Source organism: Sander lucioperca, chromosome 2 (assembly GCF_008315115.2).
Source record: "Sander lucioperca isolate FBNREF2018 chromosome 2, SLUC_FBN_1.2, whole genome shotgun sequence".
NCBI lineage: Eukaryota > Metazoa > Chordata > Actinopteri > Perciformes > Percidae > Sander > Sander lucioperca.
Window position 1 is genome coordinate 975,001 of NC_050174.1, and position 13,589 is coordinate 988,589.

The window sequence follows — 13,589 nt, forward strand, 5'->3', positions numbered from 1 at the left end:
TGGAGAGAGTATAGGAGGGAGAGCGTAAGGGAGGGAGGGAGGGAGAGAGTAAAGGAGGGAGAGAGTAAGGGATGGAGAGAGTAAGGGAGGGAGGGAGAGAGTGAGGGAGGGAGAGAGTAAGGGATGGAAAGAGTTAGGGAGGGAGGGAGGGATGGAGAGAGTGAGGGAGGGAGGGAGTAAGGGATGGAGAGAGTGAGGGAGGGAGGGAGGGAGTAAGGGAGGGAGGGAGGGAGGGAGTGTTTGTGTGACACAGAGAGAGAGAGAGAGAGAGAGAGAGAGAGAGAGAGAGAGAGAGAGAGCGGGAAAGCGGGAGAGCGAGATAGAGAGAGAGATAGAGAGAGAGATAGAGAGAGAGATAGAGAGAGAGCGGGAGAGCGGGAGAGAAACAGACTGTAAGAGAGGAGCCTGTGTGTTCGTTTCACCTCCTAATCAGTTTTCCGGGGGGATCTGTCATCGACTGCAGCAGAGGAGGCAGAAAAGCGGAACAAGAATCTTCTCCCATCCCGGCTGTGGCTGCGATCTTCTCTTACAATCACACATTTGAGCCTCATACAAGTAAGGAATTCTTCTCAATCAGCCTACGTACAGATGCTCACAGTGCTCAGAAAATAGAGCTGTTATGAAGTTGTGTAAGATCACACAACCTCACGCTGTGATGCTGCATTTCATGTGTGCATTTCTCAGACATAAAGTCAGATGAATTCAATAGTTACGGTGTTAATGCATGAGTTTTATGTGTGATAACATTTATTGACAACCCAACTGATGCCATTTCGCACGAGACTGCGAGGATATTTCATACAGCAGCATTAACTAGTTCATGTGATGCTCATTTTCTTAAATGTTAATGCATGTTTAGTCACACTATCTGTTGAACAGAGTGTGAATTGAAATTCACACAACATTGCTTATTGTTTCCTTCTAATGGCCATTTCACGCCCTTTAGTTTAAAACATGCTCTGAGAAACATTCTGCCTTTTCTTCCTTCCCTTCGTGCAACCATCTAAATGTGCAAAGTATTCTCCTTGGAGCAAAAGAAATGACTTTGAAGCACAGAGTTGCTTTCAGTGCCCCGGCTGCTCCATATGAATGAACGCAGCAGCTTCTTTTGTGATGCTGCCTCGCAGAGATAACGAGTGTAGCAATTATAACGGAGCACTCACAGCCCAAATGTGCACACTTCTATAATAGGGGTGGGGAATCACAGGGTACCTAATGATACGATACACGATACAAAGTCTATTGTCACTGCCCGATGTGAGTCGAGTGCAGATGTGAGTCGCGCATGCTCAGATTTAAACTGTTTACGGCATAACGTGTCATACTGAAATTTGTGAAATCTGTCGGTACACGATCCGTTCTGCCTGCACGATCCGTTCTGCGCATGCGCAAGATAATACTGTTTTACCGAGGATACGACCTGCACGATCTGTTCCACGCTAGCCTATGGCCAGCCTCCACCGGGAAGCTAACGTTAGTAACAGCTAATTCGGCTAACCGCTAGCTGACAGCTAGATTCAGTCTAAAATAACGTTAACTCAAACGTAATGGGAAAAGCAGCTACAGCTAAATTAAGACTTCACAGTAATAACAATAAAGACAAGTATTGAGTGATTGTATTTTAAATGAGCACAAGTAAAGTAGAACTGACGTAACAGCTGTTATATATGTTAGGTGTTTGTTATATATGTCAACGTTTATTTTCAAGTTTTATTTTGAGGGTCTTTTAAAGTTATTACATGCTGTCTCAGCTAGCAGTTAGCCGAATTAGCTGTTAGCTAAACTAACGTTAGCTTGCCTGTGGAGGCTAACGGCAGACCGCTACAATCAGCTAGCAGTTAGCCGAATTAGCTGTTAGCTAAACTAACGTTAGCTTGGCTGTCGACCGGAAGCGTGGAACAGATGGTGCAGTGTCGTAAATTCTCGTACAACCGCGCATGCGCGAACATTTTGCGCATGTGCAGAACGGATCGTGTACCGACAAAATCTATAAAATAATAAACGTTTCTCTTTACATACAATAACAGAAGATGGTAATCATTTCAAAAATGTTGTAGCTATCTATGACTGTTTGGTTGCTAACGTTAGCTCAAAATACCATTGAAGTGACAGCCTTTGTTGTGTTTGATTGCTAACTTTTAGCTAGCAGTCATTTCAAAAACGTTGTAGCTATCTATGACTGTTTGATTGCTAACGTTAGCTCAAAACGCCATTATTACAGCCTTTATTGTGTTTGATTGCTAACTTGTAGCCAGCAGCAGCAGTCATTTCAAAAACGTTTTAACTATCTATGATTGTTTGATTGCTAATGTTAGCTCATAGACTGTGCGTTAGCTCAAAAAGCCGTTAGCATCTTACATCTGCACTCGACTCACATCGGGCAGTGACATCTATATCCACGACGTTCCACTTCCAGGATTGCTTCGGTGCCGCCAGATGTGCCAGATTTCTGAGGACTATGATTAACTGCTCCTCAGATCTCTGCAGGGTAAATCCAGACAGCTAGCTAGACTATCTGTCCAATCTGAGTTTTCTGTTGCACGACTAAAACAACTTTTGAACGTACACATGGTCCACCAAAACAAGTTCCTTCCTGAGGCTATTTTGCAGCGGCACCGTGGCTCCGTCCGGCGCTTAGCACCGCCCAAGACGATTGTGATTGGTTTAAAGAAATGCCAATAAACCAGAGCATGTTTTTCTCCCATCCCAGAATGCTGTGTGGACTCGCCAGACCCTCCTCCGCAGCGCTGTGGAGGAAAGTCTGGCAAAGCGAGACTACACGATACATGGCTCACCATATCAATAATACAACAAATCCTCCAAACCATACGACGAAATAGGTTCCCTAGTCCTCTGATACGACCCACAGGAGCGTTTCATGAAATAGCGCCCCTAGCGGTGGCAGAAAACACAACCTCATATCTAAACCAGAATAGATAGATAGATAGATGGATAGATGGATAGATAGATAGATGGATAGATGGATAGATGGATAGATAGATAGATAGATAGATAGATAGATAGATGGATAGATGGATAGATAGATGGATGGATAGATGGATAGATAGATAGATAGATAGATAGATAGATAGATAGATAGATAGATAGATAGATAGATCTAGATCACGGAAATGTACCTTTTTATAAGCCCACCCACCATCTTTTCCTTAACCTAACTGTGTCAAAAGTGACGCCGATAGTCCCGACCCAGCGCGTTTAGATAAAGCGTGTTTAGATGACGCTTAAGAGACGTTTAGCGTCAATAGCAACGGCAAAGGCACCTGACCAAGCGTCCGTATTTTACGCGATGGGAGTGGGAATGTGTTAAGTTAAGAAAATACTCTCGCTACTCGCTCTTAAGCTGCTTACACATCAACCAGATGGCCGACCGTCGGCAGAAAAAGCCAGTTGGGCTGATCAGTTTCCCCGAGTTGGTTAAAAAGTTCCTCAGAACACCGAAGAGATGGGACGTAATACGTCTCCATAACAGCAGGCGGCGCTAATCTGTATTGTTGCCCAAAAATGAAAACCGGCAGCTGATTGGACGAACGCGTCACGTGGGTCTGGTTTCTCCAGGAAATTCAAAGCCAGACTGTCATGGCGGCTCGTTCAGAATACGATCTCATTTTGGACTAAAATAGTTCACCGAAACGTGTTTCTGAAAACATTTTAAGTAGAGCTGGGGGTAAACGATTATTTATTAAACGATTAATCGGGCGATTATTTTATCGATTAGTCGACTAATCTAACGACTAATTGGACGATTAATATAACGATTATTTTTCTGTTGCTCGATTAATAAAAACCATAATGTATCTCAAATAAATACCAAACAATTCTCAATAATATATTTTATTAAACAATTTTGCACAGCAAAAAATCTTCTGCTTTACACAAAATAAAATAATTATTTTACTGTTATACAAAATGAAAGGCCAGCCTGTTTACTCTTTTACAGTACCAACATAACTCTCTTGTTCAAAAAAATCAAGTTGTAGTGCAAAAAAGAAAAACACTGTGCAGTGCACAGTACAGACATTCCTGAGAGTGTTTAACACAACATAACAGTCCCAACATAAAACCTGATGCATAATCAAACTGACTCTCTTAACTGCTATTCTGTAGGTTTACATGCTAATGCAGCTGTGCACTTTGGTGGTGCTAGGCTAACCAATGCATCTTAGCTCTCTGTGCAGTTTGTTGGTGCTAGGTTAGTAGCTAACGTTCACGTTAGCTAACGTTAGCTACTATAGATAGCTGTGTTCTGCAGCTGTAAGCTAGCTACCATTCAAGCCAACATTAGATGATAACTAACGTTAGCTAAACACAGCTGTCTAGGCGCCAGTAGCTAGCTAACGTTAACGTTAGCTACTAACCTAGCACGAACAAACTGCACGGAGAGCTAAGATAGTTAGCTAGCACCACCTAACTGCGCAGGCTACACAACACACTACAAACATGAAATTAATTTAGCCAACGTTAGTACTTGGGACTATATTTGAAGTATTCCCATACCTTCGATGATTAAGGGCGAGCTGTTTTTTTAGGACTTTTTCTTTTCATGGGGCTTTTTGCAGGGCTTTGTTGGGAATTCTGTGAGGAGGTTGCTGTTTCGTCCTCCATCCTGCAATGTTTTGGTCTCCCACATGTGTGTGTGGCGAAGCGGCGACGCAAAAATACGACGTCGACGTAATTTTGACGTCGATGCGTCGACGTCATTGACGTCGCTACAGGCCTAATTTTAAGAGAGAAATAGGCCGTGCAGTTGCTGAATCTGTCTTCATTTCAGATTGACAAAGGTCAGTTTAAAAGATTTTCGTCATTTTTCCTCTAGTCACGCTCATCCCGCTCCCCGTTTCCGATTTAGCTGTCCACCAATCAGATGGGTCATTGAGTCTGACTGCCGGCAGTGCCCGCCCCGCCGATTATACATGTCAGGTTGGCCAAAATGAGGGCCGACGGTCCCTCGGACGGACGACGGCACGGAACACACCGAACAGACTCGAGTCACCGACCTCGCCAGACTGTCCAACGGCCGATTATCAGCTCTGTGTCCGGGCCTTTATACTTCGTCATCTTGATTCCTGCTTTGCTTCGTCATAACTACTACGGCAATTAGAGGGAGCTGACGCCATAAACCTAAATAGAGGTCGTAATTGCTGCTTCTGTTCAAGTTTCCCTCGTTCATGTGTTGAGCGCCACCTCGAGGAGCCATGAAGCAGCGACTCAGGGAAATCTATTCAGAGTGCCTTATTTTATTCATCAAACATTGATATTTGGCGCCAGCGTATCGATTATCGTATCGCACAAAGAAGGAACAACGGTATATTGCCGTATTGATATTTTGTCCCATCCCTATTCTATAAATTATGATTCATACTATAAGTCTTTAGTTATTAGTTAGATCCTGACTTGGAGCAACTGAAAGCTAGTGCTGCAGCAGAGGTAATTGGCTCACATTTCCTTTCACAGGCAGATTCATAAATCAGGGCCACAGGATCGTGTGAATGGTGTGGAAACCGTTTGAACTGCATGTAAGTTACTCGATTTAAAAGTGGAGCACACACACGCAGAGACATGGGGGGCTGATGACTTGTCCTGTGAGAATCCCCTCTTTCTTTCTTGCCCCAGTTTTCTGTCTCTGAAAAGACACGGTGGTTAGAAAATTGAGAGCGTGCAGCTGGCTGGAAAACTGGCGCGTGGAAACACACGCGTGCATGATGACACTGCTCTCTCCCTGCATGGCCCCCGTGTGAACGACCCACCGCACAAATTTCACAGTTCACAGGCTTTAATGAGCTGCAGCAGCCTGTCCATCATACTGACAGGAGAACACCTTAAATAACAGACCTCAGAGTCAGGCAATGACACTGCGCCAGGCATCTGCAGGATCACGACAACAAAACAAACCGTGTTCTAATTGTTTTTCCGAAATTGCATAGGGTTATTTTTAGGCACATCTGTGATTTAGCTGCTCAGTGTGAGAGCGATTTTGATAAGGGAAACAAGCAAAGAGCTCCGCTGATGTTGAGATGCTGTAGAAATAAGGAGAAAATATATTAATAGTATTACTGGTAGGGCTGTCAATCGATTAAAAAATGTAATCTAATTAATTACAGACTCTGTGATTAATTAATCGAAATTAATCGCATACATAATTAACGGTGCCTGAACCAATACTTTTTAAGAAAGTAAAAAAAGAAAAGAAAACAAAGGGTACTAAACAACAGTTGGTGACATTAAAGAACGGCTTGTTTATTGCTAAGGCCATATGGTCAAAATTAAATGATTTAATAATAATGTATAACTATAACAATAACTTATTTCACTAGTAAATTGCTGTTGAACGACAAAAACAACCACCAGATAGGAAAAGGACATTTACAATAACTTCAAATGCACCACGACGCTGTAGTTTACCAGTTTCATTGAACGCACCGTCTGTGTTGTTTCTCCGACGGCAGCTGCAGATTGTTACATCCCGCTGTTGAATCCTCTACAGTAAAACACAGTCAAACTTTACACCGTTCAGCGTTAGCTGTCAGCATTTTAACCGTGTTTAATCCAGCTACTAGCTAGCGGTAGGCTAACGTTAGCTGCTGTCGAGTATAGTGTTAACTAGCTAGCGGTAGGCTAACGTTAGCTGCTGTTGAGTATAGTGTTAACTAGCTAGCGGTAGGTTAACGTTAGCTGCTGTTGAGTATAGTGTTAACTAGCTAGTGGTAGGCTAAGGTTAGCTGCTGTTGAGTATAGTGTTAACTAGCTAGCGGTAGGCTAACGTTAGCTGCTGTCGAGTATAGTGTTAACTAGCTAGCGGTAGGCTAACGTTAGCTGCTGTCGAGTATAGTGTTAACTAGCTAGCGGTAGGCTAACGTTAGCTGCTGTTGAGTATAGTGTTAACTAGCTAGCGGTAGGCTAACAGCTGCTGTTGAGTATAATGTTAACTAGCTAGCGGTAGGCTAACGTTAGCTGCTGTCGAGTATAGTGTTAACTAGCGTCACATGCAGCGGTGTTTGTGTTGCCTGTATCGTCTGTTTCAGAGCATCAGAGAGAAGAGCAGACATATCAGTAGCACCAGATTTCGGTAGCCAGGGTTGGCAGGAAGAAGATTTTTAAATGTTCCAGTTAATGATCCAGGCAGCACATTCTCGTCTCCCTCCTTCATTTTACAATCCAATGGTGGCTAGAACGGCTCCGGGTCAAACGTCAATATGGAATGGATTAATCTGCATTATTGTTTTTAACACGTTATTTTTTCTCAGATTAATTAATGGAAATTAACGCGTTATTTTGACAGCCCTAATTACTGGAGGAGATGATTGCAGTGGCAGTTCTATACCATTTAAAATGGGGGGGAGGTTTGGGCCAAATGGGATTTTAGGAGACTGTCTTCCCCCGTAAAATGCTCCCATAGGTCATTTGTTTAAGGAGCAATTAAGACTCATATTTACATTTCTTGTGACGGCGCCCTCTAGTGGCCTGCTGTAAATATATATATATATAAATATAAAGCAGGAAGTAAGGGAGCAAAATATAAGAGCGCCAATTCCCTCGTAAGTTTGGGGTCAAACAAACACAAGACTTTCACCCAGGAGACTGGGGTATATGTCCCGTTTGAAAATGAAAGGAAACAGTGTTTTTTATACTTTAAGGAACTTCGTCACGCTCTGCGTCACGTTCTGCGTGACCAGAAGTTAAGTAACGTAACAGATGATTTTAACCCAAACCACGATCTTTTTATCTAAATTTAACTAAGTAGATTTGGTGCCTAAACGTAACCAAACTGCTACTGTTTCTCAACGTTAAAGACATGTTTGAAACCGCGACTATTACGTTTAGATATGAGGAAGGACAACGTTCCTGTTGGTCGTATTTCCTGCCACCGCTAGGGGGCGCTAATTTATTAACCTGTGGGTCGCATTAGAGGGGAGGAACAAACGACCGACTGATAAACATCTCTAAAAGAACAGTAGGGCGCAGATTCTAGGTATTATTTACAACATCTTAGATACGATCGTAAGTTAGTTAAAAACGCTTAAATATCGACATAGTAAAAAACAATCGATCATCTCTTTTACATTTCATTACATGTCATTTAGCTGACGCTTTTATCCAAAGCGACTTACAATTGCTATATATCAGAGGTCGCACGCCTCTGGAGCAACTAGGGGTTACATGTCTTGCTCAGGGACACATTGGTTGATGTATTGCAGTGGGAATTGAACCCTGATCTCCCACACCAAAGGCATGTGTCATAGCCACTGTGCCATCACCACCCCCATCTCTTCATTTGTTGATATACGATCCAATCGCCAGTCTAAGCCTAAAATATATAAAGCCCAACTGTTATCCTTCCCTTTGGTTTGGTTCTCCAAAAGACTAAAGAAATACAACGATAGAATAACAATATGAGGGGCAGAATTAGCTGTCGAAAAATGCCGTCGGATGATTGCAATAAAACATTTAAGATGCATTACAAGTAATTACAAGCAAGCTGTGGAGGAATAGCTATGTACTGAGGCTCCACTTTGCACACGCTGCAGAGACTTACCATCAGTTTCTGAGAGGGATGGTGACAGCTAATCAAACACAGGCAGACAGAGGCTGACCAACAGATTGTCCCCAGCCCGACACTCAAGGCTGTGTGCAGCAGCCTGGATCGAATCACTGATGGGCGACTAAAAAGGAAATATGATCGTACATCACCTGCTGCTGCTGAAACCTACTTAAACCTCGCCTATTTCTGGCCAAACAGTATAAAAAAGCTGCAAGATTTCCCTCGAGCTGCAAGGTGTTCACTTAGCTCAGCTGTTTTGAAAAGAGGTGCACTTCATCCAGGAGGCATAGACGTATTTTGGTGTGTGTGTGTGTGTGTGTGTGTGTGGGGTGCAGGGGGTATGTCCCACCCAACATTTAGCAGATGTAGATTTGTTCCCCTCGAAAAAATATGGACAACCCACTCCCCAAAAGAAGAGGTCAAAATAACCGCTCAGGGGGCTAAAAACATGGGTTAGGGTTAGGGTTAACATGTGTATATCCTTCTTAGGGGTTTAAGTTTCTCCAGAAGTTGAATATGTCTCAACTTAATTACAGTATTGAAGTAAAAAAAGAATCCTAAAGTTGAAAATCAAACACCGACCCAACAAACGAATATCTGTGTAGTCGGTAGATAGAGTTTGTTAATGATTATATGATGAAGTCGGAATATTCTGAGAGAAAAAAGTCTGAATATTTAAAATAATCCAAATATCACTGGATTTTGATACTGTAGATGTTCCCGACTTGGTTGCGTTTGGCGAAGTGTTTGAGTTCAAATGTGCCCCCCCCCCCAATGTTGAAACAAAACCTACGCCCTTACCACGAGGCATAAGTGTTTAAAAAGTTCAGTTTAGTTCAGTTAAATTGTTGCTGACGGGTGCAGCGGCGTTTTTTGTAGGGCTGCCTTCCTCGAGTAATGACGACCTTACACTAAACGACTTTTGAAACGACTCCACTGTCGCAGACACATTTCCAATATCGGAATGAAATCACGAGTCTTGCTCCCGTCGGCTCAATCGTTTGGTGTAAGGTGGTCATAAAACTCAGTCCATGCTGTCTTAAAGCTATAGCGCGTAGTTTCTGTCGCCCCCATGAGGAATTCTAAGTAATGACAACAACACTGTCGGCACGTCCACATGATACAAGCCTTCTGTGATCACCCACCCCTCCTCCACGCAGCTGCTAGTAGCCAAGGAGGACACGGAGGATTAAAAAAACATGATGGACTCTTCAGAAGAGGTATTTATCTTCACTCTAGTTTCTGCGCAGGAAAGTCAACGGACGCCACAATCTTCTGAACATAGTCATACTGAGAAATACAGAGAGAGTTGTGTGGAGCTGATAGTCTTAATTAACTTAGCAATGGCTTGAATGTAACGGACGTTCATTAATATCAAAAAGTTACACACAGAGGGCCCTATCTTGCACCCGGCGCAGCGCAAAGCCCGACGCAAGTGTCTTTGCTAGTTTAAGACCGACGCAGTTGTCGATTTCCCGTCCAGCGCCCACGTCCTTTAAATAGCAAATGCACCTGGGCCCATCTTTGCGCCCATGGGCGTGCTGGTCTTACAGGGAGGTGTGTTCAGGTGCATTCTGGGCGTGCTGGTCTTACAGGGAGGTGTGTTCAGGTGCATTCTGGGCGTGCTGGTCTTACAGGGAGGTGTGTTCAGGTGCATTCTGGGAGTATTGCTATCTTGAGGCAGCGGGACGTGATCGCGTCATTGACCAACAAAAACCTGGTCTAAAGTCAATAACGCAGCATTTCATTGTTATTTTAACAGTGAATTAGTAAAATGCGTCTAGACTCGTGCACAGCGCGCGCACACTATGCTTGTTACACACACAGGGACGCACAGCAGCACACACACATGCAGAAGATTACAAATAAAAATATTACGGTGCAAATCCTCCATCATAACAGCAATGCTCCAAGGTCCAAACGCGCCTGGCTTTTAAAGGGAATGGGAGATGATCTCTGATTGGTTGATTGCATGTTACACCCAAAACACACCTATGACTAATGAAGACACTAAGTACAACCCTTTAGGACCATGCGCCCGGCACACGGACCCTTTTTTGCGCCGTAAAACTAGCAAAAGTGGATTTGGACATGCCCTAAACACACCTAAAATCAACAGGTTTGATCTCCTACAAGCTTTAAGTCTTGGTAGTAAAATCTTCTAGTCTGTGACTCAAAATTTAGTGACATTATGACAGAGTGTGTTTAGATGTGAGATGGTGTCAGACATCTCACATCTCTGGTGTCAGTCTTTTTAGAGTCTTCCAGTGTCTGGTAGGCACAACACTCACATGATTTGGTCAACTAATCGATTAGTTGATTTAATCGACAAACCTGTGTTATTTTGAGTGGTCGTTTAGACGAAAAGTGCAAAAATAAATGCCATTTTAACATCCGTTAAACTGAGTTCCTCTACAAAGAATCATGTAAAAGCATCACTTTACATCTTGCTTTTTTTCCCAGAGATGTGCTCATAAGTTTCTTGGAAATAATTCATTCAGCATGAAAAGGAATAAAAAATGTCGTCTAACACCAAGAGGACCCATTACTCGACTAATCGCCTCAGAAGGAGGCAGCCCTAGTTTTTTGTTTGTGAGCTGTGCCTTCTTTTGAGAAACACAGGAGAAGATCGAGGGAGGCTGCAGACGTTGTGGTGGTTGCTGGGAGACTGCTGTAGGTGGATTATGAAATGCACGGAGCGTATCGAGTTGTGTAATGATGGGAAATGTCATTTAAGGGCGAGGAAAGGCGGGAGGACGGGGGAGAAAAGAGCAGGACAGTGAATAACACAGATCCCTAAATGAAAGGTTAATTGGATTCTGTCTGAGGTGATTCAGATGTTGTATAGTGGCCACTTTGTATCTCTAAATTATACAATTTAATGGAGACTGTCTTCCCTGGAAAAACGCCCAAATAAGTTGTTCAAGCAGCAATTACAACTTATATTGACGCTTATAGTGACAGCGCCCTCTAGTGGCCGCAGTGGTTATGACGGGAGCAAAGGAGACGAGTATAACCCCGATTTTCCACTGGGCGCGTCTGTGTTGTGTTCCGGATTTGATCCGTCAACGCCTCCGCCACGCGCCATACCACACCGGGAGGCGTATTTACGCATCCTACTATGGCCACGCCCTACGAAGCAGCTCGATTGGTTGGGGTTAGGCATTGACCTGGAGTGGTTAAGGTTAGGATAGCCGATTGGTCGGGGGATAGGACCTGAACAAATCGGGTTACGTTACCTTGCGTAAGCATGGACGCCTGCCTGGCCAATAGTAGTGTGTGAATGCTACTGAAGGGCGAGTCTTGGCGTGGCCATAGTAGAATTTGTAAATACGCCACCGAGAGCGTCGCAGAAGCGGAGCGTCTTGATGCCTGATTCTCAGATTTAATATACAGAACTATCTTGTGTTTATTAAACTAGTATCCACCTTCAACTCCAACCACTCCTGTAATTAAAGGTCATATGACATGCTGCTTTTTGGATGCTTTTATATAGGCCCCTAATACTGTATCTGAAGTCTCTTTTATATAGACCTTAATGGTCCCCTAATACTGTATCTGAAGTCTCTTTTATATAGACCTTAATGGTCCCCTAATACTGTATCTGAAGTCTCTTTTATATATACCTTAATGGTCCCCTAATACTGTATCTGAAGTCTCTTTTATATAGACCTTAGTGGTCCCCTAATACTGTATCTGAAGTCTCTTTTATATAGACCTTAGTGGTCCCCTAATACTGTATCTGAAGTCTCTTTTATATAGACCTTAGTGGTCCCCTAATACTGGATCTGAAGTCTCTTTTATATAGACCTTAGTGGTCCCTAATACTGTATCTGAAGTCTCTTTTATATAGGCCTTAGTGGTCCCCTAATACTGTATCTGAAGTCTCTTTCCCGAAATTCAGCCTTGGTGCAGAATTCCAGCCACTAGAGCCAGTCCCACAATGATCTTTCCTTAGGATGTGCCATTTCTGTGTCTGTAGCTTTAAATGCTATTGAGGAGGAGAGGGGGGGGGGGCAAGGTGGAGGGTGGGGGTGTGGTCTTGACCAACTGCCACTTTGCTCGTTAGAAAGCCATGATGTCTCTCTTTCTCATGGGTGGGCCAAATTCTCTGGGTGGTCAAAGCAGAGAAAGGGGAGGTAACCTTGCTCCTTATGACGTCATAAAGGGAAGATTCCAGATTGGCCCATCTGAGCTTTCATTTTCTCAAAGGCAGAGCAGGATACCCAGGGCTCGGTTTACACCTATCACCATTTCTAGCCACTGGGGGACCATAGGCAGGCTGGGGGAACTCACATTAATGTTAAAAAACCTCATAAAGTGAAATGTTCATGCTATGGGACCTTTAAACTCCATGCCTTCTATTTCCTGGCGTCTTTATAAAAAAGATCTGTGATGTCTACAATGTCTTTCCACCTCCAAGATGAATCTCTCGTCGTTCGTTGATGTTGTAAAGGAGACATATATTATATAGGGGGGGGTCTTTTGGTGAATTGATTGGATTGTCTCGCTGTTTCACTTCCTGCCCGGCTGTCTGAACGGCCCGCGGCTCGCGTGAAAATAGACCTGACGCGTATCTTTAGCGGAGCAGAGAGAGCCGCTTCACGCACACTTCTGGGACGCGGCTGGTGGAATATCAAACCGGTGGAAAATAGGGGATTGGTCAAACAAAAACAGGCATTTGAGCGAGTTTTTTAAACTTTACGGAACAAACGGAGCTATGTCATGAAGAAAAGTATCTGATTTTATCCCAAATCACCATCTTTTTCTAAACTCGGTGCCTAAACATAACCAAACTTCCACCATTTCACAACGTTAACGACGTGTTTAAAACCCATTAGGTTCTCTGGTTTAGATATGAGGACGTGTTTCCTGCCACCGCTAGTGGCGCTAATTTATGCAACGCTCCTGTGGGTCTTTTTTTTAGCAGCAGTAGGAATAACCGATCATATCGTTGTATGGTTTGAGGGATTTGTTGATTTAATCTCTTTCAGCAGATGTTGCCTCTCATCACCGGTATAACAGGGATTTA

The 13,589-nt window shown here is 43.5% G+C and overlaps 1 protein-coding gene across 1 annotated transcript in view; it reads left to right on the plus strand.

Moving 5' to 3' along the window:
* Nucleotides 1-347: 347 nt before the first annotated feature.
* The window catches only part of LOC116053901 (phytanoyl-CoA hydroxylase-interacting protein), a 28,900-nt gene continuing 15,658 nt past the window's right edge, over nt 348-13,589 (plus strand). The window contains exon 1 of the mRNA XM_031305121.2: nt 348-555. The gene's annotated coding sequence lies outside the window, so the exon portion shown is untranslated. The remainder of the gene's footprint in view (nt 556-13,589) is intronic.